Source organism: Prionailurus viverrinus, chromosome C2, assembly GCF_022837055.1.
Source record: "Prionailurus viverrinus isolate Anna chromosome C2, UM_Priviv_1.0, whole genome shotgun sequence".
In the NCBI taxonomy this organism is placed as follows: domain Eukaryota; kingdom Metazoa; phylum Chordata; class Mammalia; order Carnivora; family Felidae; genus Prionailurus; species Prionailurus viverrinus.
In genome coordinates, this window is record NC_062569.1 from 109,846,433 (window position 1) to 109,868,805 (window position 22,373).

General features: G+C 35.8%; 1 protein-coding gene and 1 non-coding gene across 3 annotated transcripts in view; one reads left to right on the forward strand and one right to left on the reverse strand.

The window, feature by feature from the left end:
• ZPLD1 (zona pellucida like domain containing 1) overlaps nt 1-22,373 on the reverse strand; it is a 552,784-nt gene that overhangs the window by 160,535 nt on the left and 369,876 nt on the right. The window contains exon 1 of one of the 2 annotated variants that reach the window (XM_047875475.1): nt 9,657-9,721. The exons of the other annotated variant lie outside the window; for it this stretch is intronic. The gene's annotated coding sequence lies outside the window, so the exon portion shown is untranslated. Of the gene's footprint in view, nt 1-9,656; nt 9,722-22,373 lie in introns of those variants that run through there. 2 annotated transcript variants of the gene reach the window in all.
• On the forward strand, nt 16,107-16,234 carry LOC125175884 (small nucleolar RNA SNORA18). Its single transcript, XR_007156044.1, has one exon. It is a non-coding gene; the product is annotated as a small nucleolar RNA SNORA18 (small nucleolar RNA).

Genomic DNA, 22,373 nt, shown 5'->3' on the forward strand with positions numbered 1-22,373 from the left:
CCAAGGACATCTAGGTTTTCTTCTGTTACCTTACAGGAGTTTTATAGTTTTGTGCTTTACATTTAGTTCTGTGATTCATTTTAAGTCAATTTTTGTGGGGTGCCTGAGTGGCTCAGTCAGTTGAGCGTCCAACTTCAGCTCAGGACATGATCTCACAGTTTGTGAGTTTGAGCTCCACGTTGGGCTCTGTGCTGACAGCTCAGAGCCTGGAGCCTGCTTCAGATTCTGTATCTCATTCTCTCTCTGCCCCTCCCCCACGTTTTCTCTGCCCCTCCCCCACGTTTTCTCTGCCTCTCAAAAATAAATAAACGTAAAAAAAATTTTAAGCCAATTTTTGTGAAGGGTGTAGGGTCTGTGTCTAGATTTTGCATGTAAATGTCCAATAGTTCCAGCACCAATTGTGAAGAGACTATCTGTGCTCCATTGTCTTGTCTTTGCTCCTTTGTCAAAGATCAGTTGATTATATTTTTGCTGGTCTATTTCTGGGCTCTCTATTTCCTTTCATTGATCTATTTGTCTATTTTTTCACAATATCACTTTGTCTTGATTACTGTAGAATTAGAGTAAGTCCTAATGTCAGGTAGTATCAGTCCTCCAATTCCATTCTTCTCCTTAAATACTGTGTTGGCTATTCTGGGTCTTTTGCATCTCTATATAAACTTAAGAATCAGTTTGTCAATACACACACACACACACACACACACACACACACACACACAAGAAAAAGACAAAACTCTTGCGAGAATTTGGATCGGGTTTGTGTTAAATCTATAGATCAAGTTGGAAGGAGACAATATTAAGTCCTCTTATTGATGAGTATGGAATATCTCTTCACTTTAGTGCTTTAATTTCTTTCATCAGAGCTTTGTAGTTTTCTTCATATAGATCTTGACATATCTTGATAATTTTATATCTAAGTATTTTACTTTTTTAAATATAGAGGAATGGTCATAGCAGCCTTGTTCGTAATAGCCAAAAACTTTGACCAGATTAAGAGGCAAATGGATAAACAGATTAGCATATCCGTACAATGAATTACTACTCAGCAACATAAAGAAATAGACTATTGAGCTGGGCAAAACCATGAATGAATCTCAAAATAATTATGTTGGATAAAAAAAGCCAAATCAAAAAGCATACCTACTGTATGATTCTACTTATATAAAATTCTAGAAAAGTGAAACTAACCTACAGACAGTGAAGCAATCAGTGGTACCTGAAGAACATTGGGGAGGGAAGGTGAGAAGGAGGGATAACCAAAGGGAGGGATAAAAAAACTTTTGGTGCAATATAATGTTCGTTACATTGACTGTGGAGACATTTTAATGAGTATGTAGACACATATATAGGTATTTGTCCTAGTTTATCAAACTTGATATATTAGACATGTGCAGTTTATTACATGTCAATTACACCACAATAAAGTTAAGAAATAAACCAAAAAAGAATTACTTATACACCATGCTGATGTGATAATAAGTATGCTCCCTAAACTATACCAAAATACATAGTTCCCAAAATTAAAAGTGTTTTAGTTACCTTTAAAGTTAATCAAATATATTTAATATAAAATCTCAAAATGAGACTTTTATTAAGAAAGAATTCACTTCCGGAGCCTTGAATCAACTATAACTATTTAAACTTACAATGTTTCCATTACTTTCCTAAAATTTTACCATAATAGTAGGGAAAAATATTATTCTTAATAACCCCAATATGATCCCAAATAGCATTGTTTGGGATGTTTATAGGCTTCATGCTTGTAGATGTTTTCAAGGTGAATTTTTTTTTCTTTCGAGTAACCCATATTTCATACATCCAAAATTCATTTAAAATTCTCATTCTCCACTTCACTTTGGTTTACTGAAACTAAATCAAAACTTTTCAGTTAGATCAAGGCAAATTTGCAAGTAAATACTCTTATCTCTGTTTCATTTTCCAAAATCCTAAGTACAGGAAAGTTGTCAGGACAAAGTTTCTCTTTTAATAAAAATCAAGATCTTTTATTTTATGATGCCTTTTCATGATCCATGCCATTTGCAGTAATTTTTCTTCCAAAGAATATCCTTTCTTTAATAAATTTAGTGTCATAATCTCTACACACAAGTAACATACTTCATTCTTTATTATTTCCTATAGACATGATTAACGAGCTTCTCAACTATCAGAGGCTTGCAGTGCAAATGCAGAATACTCCACCTCATACCTAAAATCATCAGGTACAAGCTGATTCTTTGTAGTCAGAGTTTTTAAATTCTTTGCATAGAGATGATATATCAATGCTCAACACTCACTATTACTTCAGTTTGAAGTAAAATGAGAAGTGCAAACAATTAAATAACTTGTAGCAGTCCTGGTATATTCTATTTTATAAAATTAACTCATTTTCATGTTTAAAAGCAGAATGTCATTCTTTCTTCCATTGTAACTAAAAACGTTTAGATGATTATCTCAGAAGTCTTTAAGCTCTTTTTATGAATCACATTTGCCGGCCATAGTGTAAATAGGAAAACTAAAGCATGGAGAATTATAATGCCCCGTCTAAATCAGGATGAATACTTAGGTCAGGTTTTGCAGAATCCAGCCTCTCTGATGGATTGAATGGTTTTAAAAAACAATTTTAATGTTAAGATTTTTAGCCAGGCATGAACTCCCCAAATAGTCAGCCATTTCTCCTATGTAGCTGGCCCACAAAGGTACTTCAGTTTTCTACACCTAATTTAAGAAGCTGTAGGAGTTTTAGATTGAAATAATGTTGGACTTTAAAGGATCTTAGAAATATATTGCCCAACCCTCTCGCTTTACTGGTGAGGCACAGATAAGTAATTTGCTCAACACTACACATTAAATTAGTGGCAGAGGAGCAGGAAAATCAGAGTTTCTCACTCCTGATGCTGCTTTTCCAGTGCAACACTCTGTATTTCTAGCTTCAGCCCTCTCTAAAACTTGCCCCCAATATCATACAAGCTTCAAGAGAGTAGGGCCTTTTAAGTGAGATGATTTGTCCCTGGAGCCTAAAACAGAACTTAACAAGAACTTAACAAACAGTCATTAATTTTTACCAATTAAATGAGTAACAGGGGGCGCCTGGGTGGCTCAGTCGGTTGAGCGTCCGACTTCAGCTCAGGTCATGATCTCACGATCCGCGAGTTCAAGCCCCGCGTCGGGCTCTGTGCTGACAGCTCAGAGCCTGGAGCCCGTTTCAGATTCTGTGTCTCCCTCTCTCTCTCTTCCCCTCCCCTGTTCATGCTCTGTCTCTCTCTGTCTCAAAAATAAATAAAAACGTTAAAAAAATAAATAAATAAAAAATAAATGAGTAACAGAAGTGGTGTTAATATAACAGAAGTTAATACTAATTAACTTAGGTTACTTGCTAGGTTATTTTACATGTCATCTTATTTTTAATCCTTCCCAAAATAATGCAGGAGAGAAATTATTGCCCCCCCCCCATTTTATAGATGAGGAAACTAGAGCTGGTAGGTGACCCTATGCACAGTTTGCCTGACTCTGAACTCTCATCTTGCTTTCATTACCATGGCACACAGCTGTCATACAAAGAGCTTGGCAGGGTCAATACAGAAATTCTTGGTATTAATGTACTTGTGAATTCTGGACAAACCAAAATACAAGAAGAGCACTTATAATATCATCTGCATTGTGCTAGGCTTTTTATAACCTCATATTATGGATTAACTACTATTTTCGCCCCCACCTCCCAGATGAGAAAATGAGGCACAGAGAATTTTAAAACCTGCTTAAATTCACAAAACTAGGGAGTGGCTGGATCACATATCAATTCAAAGGAGTTGGTTCCAGAGTCCATCATCACTACTGCACTAAACTGCCACATGGACTGAGATGACGGTTGTCTAGTTTCCTGATGAGCAGGAGTAATGTCATCTAGTTCAATGGTTCTCATACTTTAGCACTTATCAGAATCACGTGGAGGACTGTTACGGATACTCAGCATACTCAGTGTCACCCCCTACAGATTCTGATCCCATTGGTATGGGTAGGGCCCCCAAGTATGCAAAGAGAGCCACTGAACTAAGAAATGATCTTAGACTCATCTTTTCATGTGTACACTTCTAGAAATTTTTCCGAGCATGTATACATTTTTTTAAATTTTTTTTTATTTTTATGATATAATTTATTGTCAAATCAGTACACATTTTTTAAATTTATCAAACTGTACTGTTTTGTAAACTATTTTTTCTCTAATCAGTATGTCATGAGAATTTATTGATATAAATTTATCAATTTTATATTGATAATTGTTTTGAGAATATAACTTCCAATGGCAGCTGAGTACTTGCTATGGACTGAATGTTTACATCAGCCCAAAGTTCGTATGTTCAAGACCTAATTCCCAAGGTGATGATATTGGAAAGTGGGGGCTTTGGGAAGTAATTAGGTATAGATGAGGAAATGAGGGTGGAAATCCCATAGGACCAGTGTTCTTAGAAGAGGAAAAGACCAAAGCCAGCTCTCTCTTCTCCACATGAGGATACAACAAGAAGGCAGCAGTCTACACACCAGGAAGAGGGTCCTCACAAAACACTGAACCTGTCAGCACCTTGATCTTGGACTTCCCAGCCTCCAGAATGGTGATAAATGTTTTGTTTAAACTACTAGGGGCACCTGGGTGGCCTAGTCGGAAGTCCAACAGCTCGTGGGTTTGAGCCCCACGTTGGGCTCTGTGCAGACAGCTCAGAGCTCAGAGCCTGCAGCCTGCTTCAAATTCTGTGTGTGTCTCTTTCTCTGCCCCTCCCCCTGCTCATGCTCGCTCGCTCGCTCTCCCTCTCTCTTTCTTTCTCAAAAATAAATAAACATTAAAAAAAAAAAAAAACTACTCAGCCTATGCTATTTGGTTATGACAGCCCCAGTTGTCTAAGCCAGTACTCTGTCACATGTACATACCAGAATCTGCTAACAAAGCCCCTATTTTGTTAAAAAACAGAACGCTCAGGGTACCTGGGTATAGTTCAGTCCATTAAACATCCAACTCTTGATTGTAGCTCAGGTCATGATCTCGAGGTTTGTGAGTTCCAGCCCGGCTTCAGACTCTGTACTGACAGTGCAGAGCCTGCTTGGGATTCTCTCTATCTCTCTCTCGGCCCCCACTCCTGTGTACACGCACACATGCTCGCTCTCTCTCACTTGCTCGCTCTCTCTCACTAGCTCACTCTCTCTCATAAATAAATAACAATAAATAAATAAATAAATAAATAAATAAATAAATAATCTTTAAAAACCCAGAAGGCTCTCAGATTTTACCCTACTTGAAAGGTAATAAGTTAGCCTATTGTTGTTTCATGAATGCTGGCAGAAGACAAAAGACTCCTTGGTCAAAGAAAAAGACTTATCACTCAAAGCTCCAGCTCACACCTGCACACAGAAGGTTGTGTTACAGGAGAGAAACCCAAAGCCAAACCTCCAGGGCTTTTTGACAAGCAACAATCATTATAGCCAGCCAAATAAGGCAGTGCCCTCTCTTGGCTTCAAGGAATGTGCTGTTACATTGTAGTCAGGCTACTTAGTAGACTATGTGACTAGCTACAGAAACTGATTAATATCACAAGACATGTAAGCCTTGAAATCTGGCACACTTTGCAAGAATGTGGAAGGATGGATGTTCAGGGCCCATGGCAGACTGCCTCTCCCAACAATTTTTTGACATTTAGAGCATTTAAATTGTTTTAAGTTTGCCATTCTTTTAAGTAATGCCACAGTAGACCCCCTTGTACTTAAAATTTGATGTTTCCTGTTATTTGCTTAGGATAAATTCCTAGAATAGAATTGCATGGTCAATAGTAGTTTTTTTTGGATGCGGGGGAGGCTTTGATAAATATTTCATTTAACAAATTCTATCAAGAAGCCATTTTCCACAATTTCTTACCAACACTAGATAATTTTCTTTGTATTCTTAAAATTTGGAAGCTTCCCTAAATTATTGGTGCTAATTAGTATTTCTTTTATTATTACTTAAGTGAGCTTTTTAATACATGTGCTGGAATTAGTATTTCTTCTTTTATGAATTAATTCTAAAAGTATTTACTTTTTTATTCCTTTGAGATTATATATTTTATTATTGACTTATGAGTTATGGATATGCTTTTAATAATTCCTATAGGCTTCTCCTTTATTCAGTGATAACACCATGTATATAAACCTGCTTATGTCTACAATTATTTTAATATGAATTGTTGATAGAATTAATGATTTTCCAATTATTTCTATATAGACCAAGTATCTTATCAGCATCTCCTTAGGGAACCTACAATTAGAATCACCCACTTTGAAAAGATCACCCTGTCATTCAAATAAAGCATACTTTATAGCATTTAGGATTAGACATATTAGGTAAGTTCAGCAGGAGTTCAGTAGAAGTACAGAAGGAAAGTTTCAATAAATGTTTGTTCTAAACTTACCTGGGTCCTTCTTTGCTAATGATTTCATGCTGATGGCTCTTGCTCACCTTGCTTTAATGTAAGCTCATGTTTCAAAAAAAGAATTTGCCCTGGTTATCAAAATCTCATTTTAGCTCACACACATCAATTTCTTCTCTATCATAAAAATACAAATCTGTTTTTATGACATTATCTGTTGTTTTTCTCCTGATTTCCACTTTGTGGCATTAATTAGCTTGTTAACTGCAGTAGACTCATGCAAAGCAGAGTTAGACACAATGCGGAAGTGTCATTAAAAGTGAAAATCTAAATGACCTCTCTCAACTCTGCTCTTCTTCCCAGTTCTGCTTTGCTACCTTTAGTCTTGAACACATAAGTCCCCTTTCCACTATTCCTTCAGTCTTTTTATAACTAATGACAGCACCACCCTAGCTCCAGCCACATCCCACCCAAAAACGCAGTCACCAAAATACAAATAAGCTGGAGGAGTGGTTTCAGGAAAGAACTGGTGAAGCCCCACTCAAATACATTATTGTTTAGTCTCTATGTTCATAATTATAACATGTTCTAAATAGCCTTCACATTCTTCTTTAGAATAAATTATATACTTCCTCAAAACTACATTTTACAAAAAAATTTTATAATACATGGAGTGCAATCATGAAGATATTGATGACCTTTTAGCCTTCACACAAGATCAATGGTCTCTTGAGCACGTATTGACCTTGGCATTATTTTAAATGGTATTTAGCTCAGATCAATAAATCTTGTTGTTGATATCAATTGCAGTCAATATCTGCTTATTACAGTTAGAATACAAATGGGTAAGCAGGACTTCAAGTGAAGATTACCAGTAGCATTTATGTTTTCTCATTATGAGATCTTAAACCTTAGTTCTAAAAATGTCTTATTTAAAATTATTAAGGATTTATAGAATCAAGTCCTTTCTTTATGTTATATGACAGGTATGGAACACACTATCTGGGAATTATTATAAAAGTCAAATAAAGAACCATGTTTCCTATTAAATTCTTTGCAATGAAATGTAAAATTTCTTGGGTCCATTAAAAATCCACAGAGAAGTTCTTTAAGTACCCAGGCCAGAGTTGGTCCTCAGTCACCTAGCAAGCAGGAAACAGTTGTCTGGTATACAGGTGAACCAAGGCTGATGGGTGGACAGGTGTGAGAGGGAGTACCAATGTGCCACAGGGTGGGGGTTGGGTATGCAGGGAAATTCAGGGCACCTTTTCAGGCTCAACCTTGACCTATGTAGTGCCTAAACTACATCCTTGGGAGGACCAAGGATGTGGCAAGGCAGCAAGATCACGGAGAGTCTGTGTACTGTGAACACACATGAGGCACACCTTCATTGGATGTCCTCCCCACATTTCTGCACAGCTGACCCATCATGCAGCATTAATAAGAACAAAACAAAGTACAGCACACTGGACCCAGTAAGAGAAGATCCCTCATTCTAGTAATGTCCCTCCAGTGACATTTTATCCTACTGACAAAGCTTGACATTTTTACATCTTTTGTTTCTACAGATTCCTTACATGTTAAGAATATCATGTTGTTTATCATATATATATATATATATATATATATATATATATATATATATTGTTTATAGTTTGGGGACATAGAAGAGATTTCGGTTCTTTGCAGAAAAATCTATTAAATTTTCCTTTATCTATAAAATTTCTTCTATCTAGATTTATTTTGTTCACATGCTTAGAGATAATTTTCCCTACCTAAGACCAGAAAAATAATCACCTACATCATCTTCTGGTCTATTTTCTCTTCATGTAAAATTTAATCCATAGGGAATTTTCTTCTGTATATGACATAAGGTAGAAATCTCATTTTATTCTTCTCCAAATGTTTTCTAATTATCCCAAAAGCTAAATGAGCTATTATTTTCCCTTTAATTTTCTTTGTTTGATGTCATATTATTTAATATTTATGTTATAGAAATGAGAAAAAATTATTTCATAAATACCTGTGAACCCATCATGCATAGGTAACAGATATTATTACATTACCATGTTGTCTTAAATTTTTTAAGGAAACAAAATGTTATCTAGAAAGCTACAACCCCTCTGTCTATCCTGTCCACCTCTCTCCTTCCCCATAAGTATCTTACACTCTAAGATTGGTGTTTATCTTTAGCCTGCATGTTTTTATATTTCTGTTTCATATGACTGTGTACATATTTGTGTTTCAATAAGTATACATAAGTGGTGTACTTTATCCTATACCAACTTTTTTTATTCAACATTATATTTTTTAGATGTATCAGTGTTCACACACACACATGCTTCATTCATTTTAATACTATGTAGTGTTCTATTTCATAAATAAATCACATTCTATTTGTCCATTCCCTACTACTTAGAGATACTGTGAACCAAAAGTGGCTACAACGATTTACCCACTCACCCACAACACATGAGGAGCACAATTGTTCCACACCCTCACGATTGATATTATCAGAAATTTATTTTTGCAGATCTGTTGGGCATAGAATATTATCTCATTTTTATCTTAAATTTATTTTCCTCAGGGATAGTGAGATTATATCTATAGGCCATTCAAGCTTATTCTTCCATGAATTGCCTGCTCACACCTTTGCCCATTTTTCTTAGAGAAACATTCAACTAGGAGGTCAATTACTTTGGTATACAGAGTCCTGGGATAAAGGCAGACTAACTTGCATAGGGAGCCCAGGCTCCTTCCAAGAAGTAAATAATGGAAACACTTAGCTCTGAATCACAACAATCTTGCAATTTTGCTACACCTTCAGTGTATTACTTCTAGTAGTAGTCATAAAAGTAACAGGAACATACATTTTCTATAAATCTTGTAGGTGTCAGGTACTCTGCATGTTATATATTATCTCATTTAATTTTCATAACAACTCTGAGAAATTCTATTATTATTTTTATTTTATAGGTGAGGAAACTGAAACTAGAAAAGTTAGATAACTTGGGTTAAGTCACACAACTAAAAAGAAGCAAAGGCAAATTCAAATCCAGTTCACATGACTCTAGAATGCAGAATCTTGATCAGACACTATACATTGAACCTAAGTATATAGGAAAGTCAGTGTAGAGGCTTAGACTAGAAATGAATCACCATCAAGTGATGAACATCTATTTAACTGAGTAAAACAAATCTTCAGTAGAGGACATAATATGGCAATGAGAAACCATAAGTAAAGAACCAATGGAAATTTACAATTACCTTGGAAATACGATTGACAGCCTTTGGTCTGAGAAAGCCACCTGAACAACTTGGTACAGCAGGAAGGAGGAACTCTCAAATAGGAGATGCTGGACTTCCTGCTAAGAAGGACATGTTGTAGCTTGAATGCTCAATTGGCAAAATAAAGAAGATGTGATATATTGCTACTCCTAGTTGAAGTAAGTCATTTTGTATATATAAACCTAATCTATAATGTATATTCATATACATTAGTGGAATATATATTCATATACATTAGTGGATTGTGGATTTATAACTGCTTCTTAGAGGAAGGTAGAGATGTTTGGAAGACAGCCATAGCCTTTTGAGTTGTTGGAACAAATGGTAACTATACTCTCCCATAACACAATACAGGAAGTATTGTCGAGTAGAAAGGATACATCTTAGGGCAAAGCTACTATGATATTTCATATTTTCTTACTTTAGTATGTCACTTTGAATCAGAGATTAGTCAGTAACTTGTAACCTAGTGTAAGCTTTATAATATTTAGTTTTTTCTATTCATAATTCATCTAGCACTGATTTTTAAAAATTTGAAACATCTTGCTGTTCCTTTTTGCTTAAAAACAGAACACTGGCTTGGAATGGGCTTCACAATTTTATTCATGAGATATAGCCATCCTTATATCAATAGTAACTGCTCAATTATAATTAATCATTTTAGAGAACATGTTATTGCTTCTTATAAATCAGCTGCTGCTTCTAATTTTACAAAATGTGTTTCAATGAATTCCCATCTATACTGTTGTCATTTTGCCTTTTTTTTTTTTAATTTCCTCCTTAAATCCTTAGGGTTGAAAAGGATCTTAGAGATCCTTCAGCCCAATTTTAATGATAAAAAAATTGTCACTCAGACAAGTTAAAGAACTTGTTCAATATTCTATCTTTCATTAGTGGCAGACCTAAGGCAAAAAGCCAATCCAGAGTATTCCATCAAGAGCACTTTCCACTACTTATAAACTTCCCAAACCCCTTCCTAGAATCAGAAAAAGCACATCTCACAATTATGCATTCATTTTATTTTTTACTAATTGAGGATAGGAGACTAAGACAAATTATATAGCTGTATATGGTATAGATATGTACATTTAAATATACACGTGCATATAAATAGGTTTGCCATAGATATTTTAACTCTTCACCTCTCCTTAACATCCTCCTTTAGATGCTGCACAGACATCTAAACTGGAAGGAGGATCCCAGCATCCCATTCTCACGGGATCATTCTGGTTAAGGAAGGCTCTCTTTGAATGAATGAATAATTTATTTCATCTAACATTTTTAAGCATGTAGCTATTTTACAGACACTCCTTTTGGGCCTTGGGGGTACTAGTGTAATTCTAATATCTACACTGTTCTCAATAAGCCCAATGTCCTAAAAATCCTCATGTATATGTTTGGTTTATATGGTTTTTCTCCCCAAGTCACAACTATGAAAAAAAGTAGATTGGTGACAATATGTAACATTCATGGCCCTAATCCATTACCGCTCCCTGTATTCACATCCTTTGCCATATGACTTTCCCGTCTCTCCTATGGCCATATGAGTCAGTCAATGGAATGTTAGCAGGTGTGATGGGAGCAAAGTCTGGAACCGCATCTGCATGCTTGGTCTTGTTCTCTTGCCCAGAGGGTAAGTGCATTTTAAATTTTAATAGATCTTTTCCAAATTAGACCACAGAGTTGTACTATTTCTTCATGCTATTCTCACTAATAATAAAGTCCTCAAAATAATCTCATGAGGTAGTTACTATGATTATTCATACTTTACCGGCAAGGAAACTGAGGTACAGAGAAATTAGTGATTGACTTGCCCAAGGGCACAGAGTTAATAAGTGGTACTGTCAGGACTCAAATGAAGGCCCACATTCTTAACCCCTTCACTGTGCCTCTCCCTTGTACTGCCTTGTGCAACCATCGCCACCATTCACCTCCAGAACATTTTCATCCTGCCCAACCGAAACACTACGCCCGTTAAACACCAAGTCCCTATTACCTCCCTCCTCCAGCCTCTGGAAACCACCATTCTACTTTCTGTTTGATGAATATAGGAACCTCATGAGTCATACAGTATTTGTCCTTCTGTGACTGACTTATGTCACTTATCATAATGCCCTCAAGGTTCATCTATGCTGTAGAATATATCAGAATTTCCTTCCTTTTTAAGACTGAAGAATTTTCCATCGTATGCATGCCATATTTTATGCATCCATTTATCCAATAATGGACATGGGTTGTGAGTACCTTTTAGTTATTGTGAATAATGCCATGAACATAGGTGTACAACATCTGTTTCAGTTCTTGTTTTCATTGATTTAGAGTATATGCCCAGAAGTTAAATCACTGGATCCTATGATAATTCTCTGTTTAAGTTTTTGAGGAATTGACATCTTATTGTTCACAGTGACTCCACCATTGTACATTCTCATCAACAATGCACAAGTGCTCCAATTTCTCCACATTTCTGCTAACACTTGTTATTTTTTTATTTTTTAAATATTTACTTACTTATTTTTGAGAGGAAGAGAGCACGAGCAGAAGAGGGGCAGAAAGAGAGGGAGACCAAGAATGCCAAGCAGACTTCATGTTGTCAGCACAGAGCACTATGCGGGGCTCAAACTCACAAACCACAATATCTATGACCTGAGCCAAAATCATGAGTCAGATGCTTAACAGACTGAGGTACCCAGGTGCCCCTGTTTTTGTTTTTGTTTTTGTTTTTTTAATTAAAACACTAATACAAAACACAAAAGTATTCTTTTATTATGACTGTGATTGTATCTTTCCTTCTATCCCCTCCAGTTACTCCTTATAAATGTTTCACTGGGTAGATACTGGGATTTCTGAACATCTCACCAGCCTTGTGAATATTTGTACCTCATGTACTGAATGACATCCTTTCTTCCAAGCTCCACAATTTTCATCTCTGTTCACACTACATTCTGAGGAAACTTCTGGGCTTGATCTTCCATAAAACTGACTTGGTTTTCAACCACACATATTCTACTATTCAGTTTTTCAACTGAAATTTTTAGGTAATTAGTGTGATTAACTTCAGCTGTTGGGGAGTATGAATTTAGTCACATCTTTTGTATTTTTCAATTTTTCTGACAACTAAACCTTTCTGGAGATAATCTTTCTTTTCCCTAAATCTCAAAGAAACCCAAAAAGTTTGCCCCAGTTCTTTCATCAATCAACTGACAGGGAGAACTTGAGTGTGAGGAGTCTGATAATACGACTCCTTTTGTCACTTACAACAGGAACACTTTTGAAAACTATTATGATACTTTATCCATCACTACTGTTTTGCCTACACAGGTACAAGCCCTTGCACAAATTTCTCTGATGATCAAAACTCCAAGAATATAGCTCTTTCAGCTCACATACAAACTTTGTCATTATTTGCTACCCTGACTAATCTGCCAAGGTGGTTGGGCTCATGGGTATTTCTTGTAGCCGCTGCATGACAGCCCATACATAACACTCCCCAAGTTAACCTTTCACTATAATGTTGACCTTTGCACACCTGTCCAGATTCTACTTACTCCCACGGTGAGTTCCTCCCTGAGAAACTTGGTGCCTTTTATGCCGCTGGACTTTTCACAGACCTAGTCAGCCAGAGAGGTACTAAAGACATTAAACCTCAAAAGGGAAAGAATTGATCTTTCCTCTTGGATAATTTCTTCTTCCCTATGCAAATATTTCCATCTTCTTTCCAGTAATCAACTGAGCATTCTGAAGTCAGATTACAGTGAGCCTTTGTCAACCAAAGAAGTCCATATTATCCCCTTTAACCCAGGCATTGGGTTAATTGTGTCTATTCAAGTGATACTTTTCTGAAAGAAAATTAGTTCCAGAGTGACTGGTCTTATCAATATATATGAAGAAGCTTTGGGGAATTATGAACTTTCTATTCTACATCATCAGTTGCCCTGTTACAATTATTTCAACAATCATGTAGAGGTTTTCTAATTTATTTTTTTTTAATGTTTATTTATTTTTGAGACAGAGAAAGACAGAGAGACAGAGAGGAAGCAGGGGAAGGGCAGAGAGAGGGAGACACAGAATCCAAAGCAGGCTCCAGGCTCTGAGCTGTCAGAACAGAGCCTGATGCGGGGCTCAAACTCATGAAGTGAGAGATCATGACCTGAGCTGAAGTCAGACACTTAAATGACTGAGCCACCCAGGCACCCCAATGTTTTCTAATTTCTATAAATTCTTACACTTCACTTTTTCTTAGCAGTGCATTATAGTTATATGAATATTGTGTCCCCTCAAATCTCTCTGAAGATACTAAATTGTTTTAGCCATCTTTTCTATATTTCTCTAGTAATTCAATTTCAGCAAGAATCATTTTGATTTGTTAAAGTTGGTAACTCATTTTTATGCCATTATTTTTCTGAAGACTCTTAAATGTTTGTTTATAAGTGACAGATTAGGATAACTGATACACATGGCCAGTGTGAAGGTCACAGTTCCCTGATACTGAATTTGATTGCAAAGGACAAAACCCAAGGCTATGATAAGTGAGCTTAGACCTGTTATCAGAGATACCTCTCTGTTAAAGAAGGTAGGAGTTTGCTGTCAGGATGTGGGAAAGTTTACCCTATTGGCAGCTGATATTACCCCGCTGGCAGCTGATACCACCCAACTTCTCTTTTTAGCTCCAATACTCAGTTTAAATGTCCCTTCTTACTACCAGTGACAAAATCCATTTATTAGTTCTCAAACTGTGCCAGCTCTGCGAGAGTTATGTGGGTATGCATTTTCCAAGTGCTTGGAATGTCCCGGTTTTACTGATCTTCCTATTCAGTGTCCAGTAGATGATTCCTGCCTCTAGCTCCTAATGATTATGATCTAGGGGTTTTCCCAAAGTTGTGTTCAAAAAACAAAACAAAAATAAAATTCCCTTCTTCCTCCAATACTAATCTCTTTCATTTGTATTAACTGCAGTTATCAGTTCTATCTGGTTACCCCATGGATCTAATCTCATATGCTTTATGTCTTCCAGAAATTTCTTGCTTCTGCTGATATCAACCTTTACATTTCCTGCTGTTACATTGTTTTTTCTTAATTTTATATTTATTCACTCATTCAAATGGAACTTTGGAGACAGAAAAGTAAATGTGTGTGCATAGCCATCCAGAGGCACTTAGCTCCCAACTGACTTTTTGTCTTTGCTATTTTCTCTTTTTTCTTTCCTTTTCTTATTTATTTGTGTTTCATTGCTTTTTATTTAGTTTCTTTTTTTTTATTCTAATGCCACTTAAGAAAGAGGATAGTGACAAGAGCACTAGTATAGGAGTTACGATTCCTTTATTCCAATCATGTTTTTGCCATTATTAAATGGGGCCTAAGGGCACATAGTAGGTACTCAATAAGTATTGAGGAACAAGTGAATGAATGAAATAAATTAAAAACCTGCCCTAGGCTTCAGCTTCCTCCAAGCTTTAGGAGGCCTCTGTAAGTAACAGCAAGTTATGAATCTTCTGGGGCTGGATAGAAAACATTTATCATCACTTAACAGAAGGCACCAAGAAGAGAGAGGCTGCCATTGTGTGAACAGAAATGCAGCAATATGTGACTACATAGGGCAAACTAAGACAGAAAACTGTGATCAAAAACCTTAATAGGAGAACTTTGACATCAGAGTCTCAAACAAGTTCAAAGCAATCATAATTAAAGGCTTAACAACTGATTCTCAGGGAACTACGGAACTGTGATCAGACCAGAGAGCAGCTGAGTACTGAATTAGTAGAGAGAGAGATAAAAAGTCTGCCTTTGAAAGAACCTATGTTAACACCCTTTCCCTTTTCCTAAGTCCACATCATAAAAACTACCATAGGTAAAATCCTCTGGGGTCAAGGGCTTGACAACCCTGCCCTGAAAATTTTTCCCAAATCCTCCAACCTGACTTAGACAACTTCTGCCAGGTTGTCCAATGGCAATGAGGTTTCCAAGTTGGGGGTACACACACACGCAACCGGATAACTCCCTACCATAAGCAAAACAATTTATTAGCAATGATATTGCTTGGCAAAACCAAAAGTCAAAATCATGAACATGTCTTCAGTGAGTTCTTTACATTGTGAATCACCTTATCACTATGATAACTATTTTATTATTCTATATCGGAGAATCCTAAGAAAACACAAGAGTTTACAAATTACACATCTGCTTAAAATACTTAGTTCAGTGATCTTCAAACACAATCAAAAACACAATCACCTGCCTTATTAAAGCATAGGCTTCTGGGTTTCACCTCCAGAATTTCTGATTCAGAGCAGGAAGATACCACTCATGACACAGAGATAGTCTCATAACATACACAATTGAGGTTCATGGGGCCACACCTAAGCCAAATCCTCAGGTATATCTATCGGGACACTTTTATGTGCAAGTACAAACAACAACAACAACCTCACTCCATTCGAGGTACAGCCCAACGGGGTTTTTTCTATAGACCCATATCATTGGAAATACCTCACAGTAAATATGTGGTTTGCTTTACTCACAGAATTGTGTTTAAATCTGTGAGAAAGAACTATAATACAGAACCAGACAGATCCGTCCACTCTGACCCTAAGCATGGCCCTAAAATACATTTCTTGAAGAAACTGGATCCCAGAGTTTATAGGTGGAAAATTTTTGAAAGTATGTCCATATTCAAGTAGAGATCAAAGAAGCCCAAGTAAAAGAAGTGTGGATTAACTGACATGACAACTGTGGATTAAGAAGTGTTATTTTCTTTATTTAAATTCAAGTTAGTTAACATTAAGTGTAATATTCCTATATTAGTTTCAGATGTACACTAGAGTGATTCAATACTTCTATACAACACCTGTGCTCATCACAAGAGTACTCTTTAATCCTCATCAACTATTTAACCCATCACCTCACTCACCTCCCCTCTGATAACCATCAATTTGTTCTCTAGAGTTAAGAGTCTGTTTCTTAGTTTACCAGTCTTTCTCTTTTTTTTTCTTTTACTCATTTCTTTTGTTCCTTAAATTCCACATATCAGAGAAATCATATGGCATTTGTCTTCCTCTGACTTATTTCACTTAGCATAATACCAACTCCATCCATATCATTGCAAATGGAAAGATTTCATTCTTCTTTATGGCTGAGTAAATATTCCATTGAATATTTACCAACCTTCTTTATCCATTCATCAATGATGGGCACTTAGGCTGTTTCCATAATTTGGCTATTTTTAGATAATACTGCTATAAGCATTGGGGTGCATGTATATTCCTTTGGATTAGTATTTTTTATTTCTTTGGGTAAATACCTAGCAGTGCAATTGCTGGATTTTAGGATAGTTCTATTTTTAACTTTTTGAGGAAGCTGCATACTGTTTTCCAGAGTAGCTTACTAAATGCATTCTTACCAAGAGTTTAAGAAGTCTCCCTTTCTCCACATCCTCGCCAATACCTGTTGTTGATTTTAGCCATTCTCACGGGTTTGGGGTGATATCTTATTGTAGTTTTGATTTACATTTATCTGATAATCAGTGATGTTGGGCATCTTGTCATGTGTCCGTTAGCAGTCTGTATGTCTTCTTTGGAAATTTTCTATTTATATCTTCTGTCCATTTTTATTTTTACTGCAACTTGATTGACTGATTCATTGGTTGATTGATTTAAATGCAAGTTAGATAACATATAGTGTAATGAAAGTTTCAGGAGTAGAATTTAGTGATGTATCACTTACATATAACACCCAGTGCTCATTCCAACAAGTGCCCTCCTTAATGCCCATCACAGCCCTAGCCCCCAACCAACACCCCTCCAGAAACCCTCAGTTTGTTCTCTGTTTGAGTATCTTATGGTTTGCCTCCCTCTCTGTTTTTTATCTTATTTTTCCTTCCCTTTCCCTATGTTCATCTATTTTGTTTCTTAAATTCTGCACATGAACGAAATCACATGATATTTGTCTTTCTGTGACTGACTTATTTTGCTTAGCCTAATACATTCTAGTTTTTTCTACATTGATGCATATGTCTGCCCATTTTTAGTTGGATTATTTGTGTTTTTAATGTTGAGCTTTGTAAGTTCTTTATGTATATTTGATACTAACCCTTTATCAGTTATGTCATTTGCAAATATCTCCTCCCATTCAGTACATTGTATATTAGTTTTATTGACTACTCTCTTTGCTGTGCAGAAGCTTTTTATTTTGATGTAGTCCTGCTAGTTTTTTATTTTGTTTCCCTTGCCTTGGGAGGCATATCTAGAAAGAACTTGCTACAGCCAATGTCAAAGAAGTTACTGCCTGTGATCTTTTCTAGGAATTTTATGGCTTCAGGTCTCACATTTACGTCACTCACTCATTTTGAATTTAGTTTTGTGTATGGTGTATGAAAGTAGTCCAGTTTTCTCAACACCCTCTGTTGAAGAGACTGTCTTTTTCCCATTGGATATTCTTTCCTGCTCTGTCAAAGATTTATTAGCCATATAGTTGTGGGTTCATTTATGGGTTTTCTATTCTGTTCTATTGATCTATATGTCTATTTTTGTGCCAATACCATACTGTTTTGATCATTACCACTTTGTAATGTAACTTGAAGTCTGGAATTGTGATGCCTCCAGCTTTTCTTTTCTTTTTCAAGGTTGCTTTGGCTTTTAGGGTCTTTTGTGATTCCATATAAATTTTAAGATTGTTTCTTCTATCTCTGTGAAAAATGCTGGTGGTATTTTAATAGGGATTGCATTAAATGTGTAGATTGCTTTGGGTAGAAAAGACATTTTAACAATATTTGTTCTTACAATCCATGAGCATGGAATGTCTTTCCATTCTTTACCTGTATGATCTTCAATTTCTTTCATTAGTGTTTTATAGTTGTCAGAGTACAGACCTTTTCACCTCTTTGGTTAAGTTTATTCCCAGATATATTTTATTTGGGGGAGGTGAAATTGTAAACGGGATTGATTCCTTAATTTCTCTTTCCACTGCTTCATTATTTGTGTATAGAAATGCAACAGATTGCTGTTGATTTTGTATCCTGCTACTTCACTGAATTAATTTGTCAATTCTAGCATTTTCTTGGTGGAGTCTTTTGGGTTTTCTATACTGAGTATCATGTAATCTGCAAATAGTGAAAGTTTAAGCACTTCCTTGCTGATGTGGATGCCTTTTATTTCCTTTTGATGTTTGATTGCTGAGGCTAGGACTTCCAGTACTCTATTAAATAACAGTGGTGAGAGTAGACATCTCTGTTTTATTCTTAACCTTAGAGGAAAAGCTGTCAGTTTTTCCCCATTAAAGATGATATTAGCTGTGAGTTTTGCATATAGGGCCTTTGTAATTTTGGGGTGTGTTCCCTCTAAACCTACTTTGTTGAAAGTTTTTACCATGAATGAACGTAGTACTTTGTCAGATACTTTTTCTGCATTTATTGAAATGATATGATTCTTAATCTTTCTTTTATTAATGTGGTATATCACACTGATTGATTTGTGAATATTGAACCACCCTTGCAACCCAGGAACAAATTCCACTTGTTCATGGTGAATAATTTTTTAATGTATTGTTGGATTCTGTTTGCTAGTATTTTACTGATAATTCTTGCATCCATGTTTATCAGGGGTATTGGCCTGCAGTTTTTTTTGTTTTTGTTTTTGTTTTTGAGTAGAGTCTATCCGGTATCAGGGTAATTCTGGCCTCATAGAATGAATTTGGAAGTTTTCCTTCCTTTTTTTATTTTTTGGAATAGTTTGATAAGAGTAGGTATTAACTCTTCTTTAAATGTTTGGTAGAATTCACTTGTGAAGCCATCTGACCCTGGACCTTTGTTTGCTGGGAATTTTTTTGATTACTGATTCCATTTCTTTGCTGTTTATTGGTCTATTCAAATTTCCTATCTTCTTGTTTCAGTTTTGGTAATTTATATGTTTATAGGAATTCTTCTGTTTCTTCTACGTTGTTCAATTTGTTGGTATATAATTTTTCATAATAATCTCTTATAATTGTTTGTATTTATGTGGTGTTGATTGTTATTTCTCATCTCTCATTTGTGATTTTATTTAGTTTTGTCCTTTCTCTTATCTTTTTGATAAGTCTGGCTAGGGATTATTAATTTTATTAATTTTTTTCAAAGAACCAGCCCCTGATTTCATTGATATTCAATTTTTTTTTTTAGTTTCTGTATAAATTATTTCTGCTCTAATCTTTGCTATTTCCTGCCTTCTGCTGGCTTTAGGCTTCATTTATTGTTCTTTTTCTAGCTTCTTTAGGTGTAAGTTTAGGTTGTTTATTTGATATTTTTCTTGCTTCTTCAGGTGGGCCTGCATTCCTATACACTTTACTCTTTAGGACCACTTTTGCTGCATCCCAAAAGTTTTGGACTGTTGTGTTCATTTTCATTTGTTTCCATGTATTTTTTTATTTCTTCTTTGATTTCCTGGTTGACCCATTCATTGTTTAGTAGCATGTTGTTTAACCTGCCTGTATTTGCGATCTTTCCAAATTTCTCTTTGTGGTGGACTTCTTGTTTCATGGCATGTGATCAGAAAACATGCATGGTATGATTTCAATCTCTTTGTATTTGTTGAGGCCTGTTTTATGACCTAATATGTGATCTATTCTGGAGAATGTTCCATGTGCACTTGAAAAGAATGTGTATTCTACTGCTTTAGTATGGAATGTTCTGAATACATCTGTTAAGTCCATCTATTCCAGTGTGTCATTCAAAGCCATTGTTTCCTTGTTTATTTTCTGTTTAGATGACATGTCTGTTGATGTAAGTGGGGTGTTAAAGTCCCCTACTATTAATGCGTTATTATGAATTAGTTCTTTTAGTTTGTTATTGTTTTATACGTTTTGGTGCTTCATGTTAACTGTATAAATATTTACAATTATTATATCTTCTTTTTGAATTTTCCTTTTTGTTATTATATAGTACCCTTTTCTGTCTCTTGTTAGTATTTGTTTTAAACTCCAGTTTCTCTGATATGAGTATTGCTACTCTGGATTTTTTTGACTTTCATTTTTTTGATAAATGTTTTTTTACCCCCTCACCTTTTGTTTTAACAGACTTTTTTTAAGTTTAATTTATTCAGTTTGAGAGAGAGAAAGAGCATGCAGGAAGGGCAAAGAGAAGGGGGGAGAGGGAGAATGTCAAGCAGAATCCTCACTGTCAGTGCAGAGTCCAATATGAGGCTTCAACTCACAAATTGCAAGATCATGACCTGAGCTGAAATCAAGAGTCAGATGCTTACCCAACTAAGTCACCCAGGCACTCCTGCACCCTCTCACTTTCAATCTGCAGGTGACTTTAGGTCTAAAATGAGTCTCTTGTAGGCCGTATATAGATGGTTGTTGTTTTTTTCTTTTTTAATCACTTCTGACACCCTATGTCTTTTCATTGGAATATTTAGTTCATTTACATTCCAAGTAATGATTGGTAGATATGTATTTATTACCATTTTATTATTTGTTTTGTCACTGTTTCTGTGAATTTTCTCTGATCCTTTCTTGTCTTTGTCACTTTTAGTCTCTCCTTTGCACTCAACGAGTCCCCTTTAATATTTCTTGCAGGCCTAATTTGTTGGTCATGAACTCCCTTAGTTTTTGTTTGTCAGGGAATGTCTTTATCTCTCCTTCTATTCTAAATGATACCTTGCTAGATAGAGTATTCTTGGCTGCAGATTTTTCCCATTCAGCACTTAGAATATATGATGCCACTTCCTTCTGGCTTGCCAAGTTTCTATTAAGAAATCTCCACCTAGCCTTATGACTTTTCCCTTATAAATTAAGAACTTCTTTTGCTGCTTTGAATATTTTTTATCATTATATTTTCCAAATTTAATTACACTGTGTCTTGGTGTTGGCTTACTTTTGTTTATTTTGATGGGAGTTCTCTGTGGGTCCTGGATCTGGATGTCTATTTCCTTACCCAGTTTATGGAAGTTTTCTGCTATGATTTCTTGAAATAAATTTTTTCCCCTTTTCTCTCTCTTCTTCTTCTGGGACTCCTATTATATGAATGTTATTACATTGGATAGAGTCACTGAGTTCCTTAAGTTTATTCTCATGTTGTACAATTCCTCCCTCTTTTATTCATCTTCATTATTTTTCCATTATTTTGTCTTCTACATCACTGATTCATTCCTCTGCTTCGTCCAGTCTGCTGTTCATTGCATCAACCTGTTTCCAATCTTATTTATTGTATTCTTCATCTCTGTTTCATTTTTTAACTGTTTCATCTCTGTGATAAGGGTCTCACTGATATCTTCCATTCTTTTGCCAAGCCCAATATCCTTACCTTTGCTGTTTTAAATTCTTCATCAGGCATGTTACTTGTATCTGTTTCACTTAGATCTCTGGCTGTGACTTATCTTATTCTTTCATTTGGGATAAATTCCTCTGTTTTCTCATTTTGTCTAAGTTTTTGCCTTCTTCTGTGGGTTAAAAAAAAACGGCTATATCTCCTGCTCCTGAATGTAATGGTTTTATGAGGAAGAGGTCAAGTACTTACCAGGGCCTGAAACTTCAGGGAGTGTCTCCAGAATGTGCTGTGTGCACTCTACTGCTGTATTTTGGCTGCTCTATCCTTCAAAACAGTCATCTGTAGAAGATTCCCTTGTCTGCTGTGGACAGTGTTTGGTCCCTAGCCCGAATGTGGACAGTTTTAACTCATTGTGCTCTACCTGTGAAATGAGACCTGACACCAACACCATCATAACTAAGGTC